Source organism: Phascolarctos cinereus, unplaced genomic scaffold (genome assembly GCF_003287225.1).
Source record: "Phascolarctos cinereus isolate Bilbo 61053 unplaced genomic scaffold, phaCin_HiC Scaffold_9;HRSCAF=440, whole genome shotgun sequence".
Classification (NCBI taxonomy): Eukaryota; Metazoa; Chordata; class Mammalia; order Diprotodontia; family Phascolarctidae; genus Phascolarctos; species Phascolarctos cinereus.
This window is the reverse complement of record NW_027556402.1, coordinates 253,355,297-253,361,546: the sequence shown is the minus strand read 5'-3', so window position 1 is coordinate 253,361,546 and position 6,250 is coordinate 253,355,297.

Sequence of the window (6,250 nt, the reverse complement as noted above, 5' to 3'; positions counted from 1 at the left end):
ACTGTGAGAGAGTACTCACCTGAGGCTTATGGGGGATGCTTTATAGCTATCATTTTACTTTATTGTTACAATAAATGCCTTTGCTGGTGCAATTGAATGTACTGGCAAATTGCTAAAAGAAACATGCCGGTGGGGGTTCATGAGCTATAGTGCAGACCCATAGGATCACCTTCACCCCCTAAGGCAGCCTCTGTCTTCAGGGACCCAACCCACAAGGGCTATAGCACCAGGTGGGGGTAATAACCCAGAGATATCAGCATAGCACTTTATTTCCCTCTCTGTAAATTAGAGAATTGGACTAAGGACTAACGATTTAAGGTCCCTCCCAGTTCTGACCTTCTATGTTCTAGGATCTCCTCAAGCTCTGACATCCTCTGTTCTAAGAGTCCCTCAGCTCTGACCTTTTATGTGCTCTTCCCTAAAGAGTCTTCTGAATCAGCACGTCTGTGATTGACCATCTCTGCAAGTGGAGAGTACAGGGGAAGAGAAGAATTTTCCCCAGAAGGGGGGGGTGGGGGAAGATGGACTGAACTCTGTCCTTTCTGGGGCTCTCGACCATTTGGTGCCTGAAGAAGCCCGGGTCTGTCTGAGCCTCCTCGCCCTCTGCCCTTTGGGTGAGTCTGTTCTCCCACACTCCTGAACCACACCCACATGTACAGAAGGAGGAGTGAGCCCTAGACCTTGGGTGCCCACAGGGACTGCCAGAGACCCTCTTCTCAGCAGTGAAGTGTGTGCGTTCCAAATTCCAGGTGCAGGGAGGAGCCAGCGACAATAAGAGGGGGAAGAGAACAGGACCCTCTTCTGGCTCATTGCAAGCTCCCATCCCGGGAGCTTCCCTGACTGGAGGGCCAGTGGGGCCCGGGGAGACTGCCGGCTTTGTCCTCAGAGGGTCTGGGTTTGAATCCTGGCTGTGCCATTTGCTAATTTTATGGTTTGCCTAAGTCATTTCCCCTTTTGGGGATGCCATCTCTTCATCTGCCAAACAAGGGGGCTGGGTTAGGTGACCCCTGAATCTATGACCTTGTAAGCAATCCATGCCACCATCTTGATTTGTGGGGAAGGGGAGCCTGAAAGGTCACAGACTCCTACAGCCCAAACCTGGGCTTCCTGGGACTCCCTCTAAGGATGACTGATTTGCTAGAGGGGGAGGGGATCACATCTAGCCCATGCTCTCATTTTACAAGTGAGGAAACTGAGGGCTGGAAAGTGGAAGTCACATGGCCAAGGCCACACAAGGGATAAATAGCAAGGCTGAGATTCCAACCCAAAGTCAGGCCATCTGACTCCCAATGCAGGGTCCCCTCTGCAGCAGCACCAGACTGCTTCCTTCCCTTCCTCCGAAGGCCAGAGGCCACCTGCACCCAGGTCCTTTTGGGGAGATACCACCTGCCTTGAATTCTCCCCTGGGGGCCAGACAGAGCCAGAGAGAGCCAGAAAGCAGTGTGCAGACGCTCGAGTCCTCAAGCACTCTCACACTCACACACACCCACACACACTCACACACACTACCTCACTGTTGTCCAGAGTTAGAGTGTACTTGGAACTGTGGCGTGACAGATGGTGCCAGCTTCTGCTCTAATCTCTGCAGAAAGAAGAAAATAAACAAATCCATAACTCCCTTCTGTCTTTCACCTTCGCCCCAAGCAGTGCCCCAGCCCTGAGCTCTGCCCACGCTAGGATGTTACCTTGTAAATACTCACTGACTGACAGGGGCTCAGTCTTGGCCTTAGCCTGCACTCCAAGATGGGGCAAGGGGGGCAGGCACTTCCACAAAGAGCCTCCTTTTCACTGGCAGACACTCCCTTTATTCTTGCCCTGTGTCAGCCCCCTAATTCTGGAGAAGGAGACAGCCAGAGTCACTGTACCTCAACCCAGATGGCTGGCTGGGGAGAAGGAAGAGGGTCAGGCACCTTACCACCTTGTCTTCCCCTCTGCCAGCCGTGCTGGCAGGAAGCACTCATTGCTAATTGTCATTAACATGATATAGATGTATATATATGTATATATGTGTGTACTTTGGGGGGTACAGGTGACTTGTGCCTATGGACCCCTTCTCTGACAGCCCAGGGAACCCCATGGACCCCTTCTCTCACAGCCTAGGAAACCCCACACATCTCTTATTGGGGCTGGTTTTTTTTTTCTAATTGAAGGAAATGCTCCATTTCAGTTAGAGGTTTATGAGAATAAAAGTCATTTTGCTTTTCCATCCAAGCTCCCAGATGCGCTGGGGGATCTGTGGACCCCAAAGTAAGAGCCCCTTTCTCTTCACACCCTCATCTGTGTCAGACTCCTCATGGGAGCTCACAGAAGCTGTCTGGCTACTGTCCATCTTTCCTGTTATTATTAGCATAAACAACAACAACGATAATATTCTCCCACTCCACCCCCTAAGGCTTTCTTTGTGGCCTCATCCTGTGGGGAAGGTGACCCTATATCCCTGAAGGCCGTATGTGTATGTGTATGTAGGGGGTGGTACAGGTCTCAACAGGTCCTACCAAGCAGGAAAAGCTCTGAGCCCAGGCCCCTATAACCTTTAAAGACAATCGACTATATAGCGAGGGGCTGCTATCTGCACCAGTGAAAGGACTATTCCCCCTTCCCTAATTAGTGTAATTACTGATCCTTGAAAATATTTTGAATCACGGCATTCATAAGATTGCTGATCTAGAACTGGATGGAACTTTAGAGACCATTAGGTCCAACTCCCTTGTTTTACTAATGAAGAAACTGAAATGACTCACCCAGGGGCACACAGCTAGCAAGCATCCAAGTTGGAATCTGAACTCAGATCTTCCTGACTCTATTGCACTATCTACTTTGGCCTCTAGAGTTAATACTGGTGCAGTGCTTGTAATCAGAGGCTTTGGGTTCAAATTCCAGCTCTTCCGTATACTCCTCACATAGGAAGTTTACCAGATCAGCTGTCTTGGGCTCAGTTTCCTCCCCTAGAGAATGAGGGGTGGGGCAGCTAGGTGGCACAGTGGGTAGAGTGCCAGCCTTGGAGTCAGGAGGACCCGAGTTCAAATCTGGCCTCATACACTTGACACTTACTAGCTGTGTGACCCTGGGCAAGTCACTTAACCCCGATTGCCTCACCAAAAAGGAAAAAAAAAAAGAAAGAAAATGAAGGGGTCAGAGCAGATGTCCTGGGGGCAGGGGCTCCCAACTCTCAGTCCACAGCCCTAATGTCCTGATGGCTCATGTCTGGGGAGCATTATATGATTACAAGACATGGGAACTTGATTGTTTATCCTTAGCTCCTCAAAGCAATCCCAAAGGGAAGGAGGGAAAACATTTTTAGCCTTATTTTAGATGAGGAAATTCAGGCCATGGGAAATGACTTGCTCACAGTCACAAGACTGAGTAAATTGGTGGAGCTGAGATTTGAACCCAGATCCAGGAGTGGTGTTTTATGATGGATGGGTCACTGGCCATGGAGGCAAGGCCACCTCAGACACTGTGACCGTGGGCAGGTCTCTTCTTTGGGTCTCAGCTCCCCCTTTGTAAAATCAGGGGTTGGGGGCGTCCCTTCGGCTCTAAATCAGCACTCCTTTGAGTGTAAGCTCCCCTGACTCCAAGCCTATCCATCTTGCCACTTCCTGCCCATGCTGAAGTATCAGCTGGCCCACTGAGGGGAGAGAGGGAGCTCATGGGGGAGGTCACCCCAGCCTCCAGCCCAGCCTTCCACAAAAGGGGCTTCAGGGAGGCTGGCTCCCTTCCTCCATTCACAAGCCTCCACGGGGCAGCCAGTTGTCTGCCTCCCTCTTCCAAAGGACCATGGTCCCTTTCCTGAGACTCAATGGACATACCTGGGCCAGGACCATTCCTGGAAGCCAGGAGACTTGGGTAGCCTTCCTGGGAAAGACCCAGAGGGACTTCCTTTGTAGGATGGGGCTTCTCCTAAGAATCCTGGGGTGTCACAGCCTGTGGTCTGGCCTTGGTCCCTGATGGATGCTCCGTGTTCTGGGATCAATGTTCCCTCTTTCTCCTTCTTGTCTCTGGTCCTATCTCTTTTTCCTTCTGTCTTGTGAGGTGAGAACGTAAGACCTTGGAAAACCTGGCTGTGCTCAGGGACTCATTTTACAGATGAGGAAACCGAGGCTGAGAGAGGGAAAGGTATTTGTCTGAGGTCACACAAGTATCAATCACCAGAGGCAGAATTTGAACTCAGGGCAGCTGGGTGGCCCAGTGGATAGAGTGCCCTGCCTGGAGTCAGGCATACCTGAGTTCAAATGTGGCCTTAGACACTTATTAGCTGTGTGATCCTGGGCAAGTCACTTACTTCTGCTCAGTTTCCACATCTGTAAAATGAGCTGGAAAAGGACACGGCAAACTACTCCAAGCATCGTTGCCAAGAAAATGCCAAATGGGATAACGAAGAGTCAGATAAAATTGAAAGGACTGAAGGACACTGACCTGACCTCGGACACCAGAGCGAGGGAGGCATTGTCTCTGGGGTAGGGCGTATCTAGGTTTCTCTCCATTTCTTATTCTCTGCACTTCTTTCTGTTCTTGTCTTTAGGTGGCACAGTGGATAGAGAGCTGGACTTGGAGTCTGCAAGGTCTGAATTCTAATCCTGCCCTAGACCCTTATGAGCTGAGGGACCCTGAGAAAGTCACTTCACTGCTTCCTTGTCTGTAAAATGGTGATACGATGGCATTGACTGCATAGGGTTGCTATGAAGGCCAAACGCGAAGGCACAGGGAAAGGGCTTTGAAGACTCTGAAGCATCAGAAAAACGCCCTTGGGGTGCCAGCCAGAGTGAAGCAGCACCTCAGTGGGGACCAGCAGGGCCCCTGGTCTGCCTGCTACCCCAGAAATAAGGGGCTGAGGGCCAATGTCTCCCTCTCCCTCCTGGTTTTCCTGTAACATCTCCAGCACGTGTGCCATGGTAGAGATTGGCAGGGGCCCCTCACTCAGCTGGTGCCGGCCCTGTGGGCAGCTCCTGGCTCCAGGACATACATGGTCCTGCCCCGCCCCTCCCCCCATCTCGGGGGACCTGGCTCCCAACCAGTCACTTCCCCAGCCGTGATAGAGGCACTGGCTGCAGTGGCTGTGTCTGGGAAGGGGAGGGGCCTGAGGCTAGGGCCCTGGGAGGCCAGAAGGAAGGGCTGGCGAGGACTCGGAACTAACTGTCGAATCATAAATGACCCAGAGCCAGACCTAGGAGTGAGGCCCTGAGGGGCTCTGACTTGGCCAAGGTCACCCAGCTAGCTCATCAGGAGAAGGCAGGGCTGGGATCCAGGCCCAGGTCCTGGCTGTGTAGGGGTAGGGGGTGAGGGCAGCCAACACTGCAGGCCTCGATGGTCCCCTCCAGTCCCAACCCCCCTTCTGATCCTGGGAATCTCCCCTACAGACACCTTCCAAGCTGGGCTCTCAGACTTGGAACCAGGCGTCAGGCTCTCAGGGTCTACATCCCACCTCTGAGGCTTGCTGCTGCGTGACCCTGGAGGAGTCACGAGATCGAGAGACCCCAGTAAAGAGAGAGCGCTGCATCGGGAGGGTTTGAAGTTCCTGCTCTGCTGCTCCCTCCCTGTGAGACATCGCCCTTCTCAGACTTCATCTGTAAAAAGGGAGGGCTGGGCTGGCTGACTCCTAAGGTGCCCTCTCAGCTCTAGATCCCGATCCTGCGTTCTTAATCTCCTCTATCAGCAGCCAGAGAACCAGCGTTCTTCTCCCATTTACAACTTCCTCGATCTGTGCCCAGTTGCCTCCCTTCTCTGGGACTCAGTTTCCCCATCTGTAAAATGAGGGAGTTGGGCTACCTGGCCTCCAAGGCCCCTCCCAACTCTGAACGTCTGATTTCCAGGACTTGCTGGCCTCTCCCAAGTCCTTTCCAGCTCTAGATCTCTGGTGCTCTTTGAACCTCAGCTTCCTCATCAGTATAACGGGTCTGCGAATGCCTGTGCTCTATGGGGCTGTATAGAAAGTGTTTTGTGGGGGCAGCTAGGTGGCGCAGTAGATAGAACACCGGCCCTGGGAATCAGTAGGACCTGAGTTCAAATCTAGCCTCAGACACATAACACTTACTAGCTGTGTGACCCTGGGCAAGTCACTTACCTCAATTGCCTCACATATGTGTGTGTAGATAGATAGATAGATAGATAGATAGATAGATAGATAGATAGATACACACACACACATCAAAAAAATGTCAGCGCTTTGTAAACTGGGCTTTTGCAAGGAAGGATGCATCCTTTCTCCTCCCCACCCCTGCAGAGGCGTGCAGGTAATGTGGCTCTAGTCTAA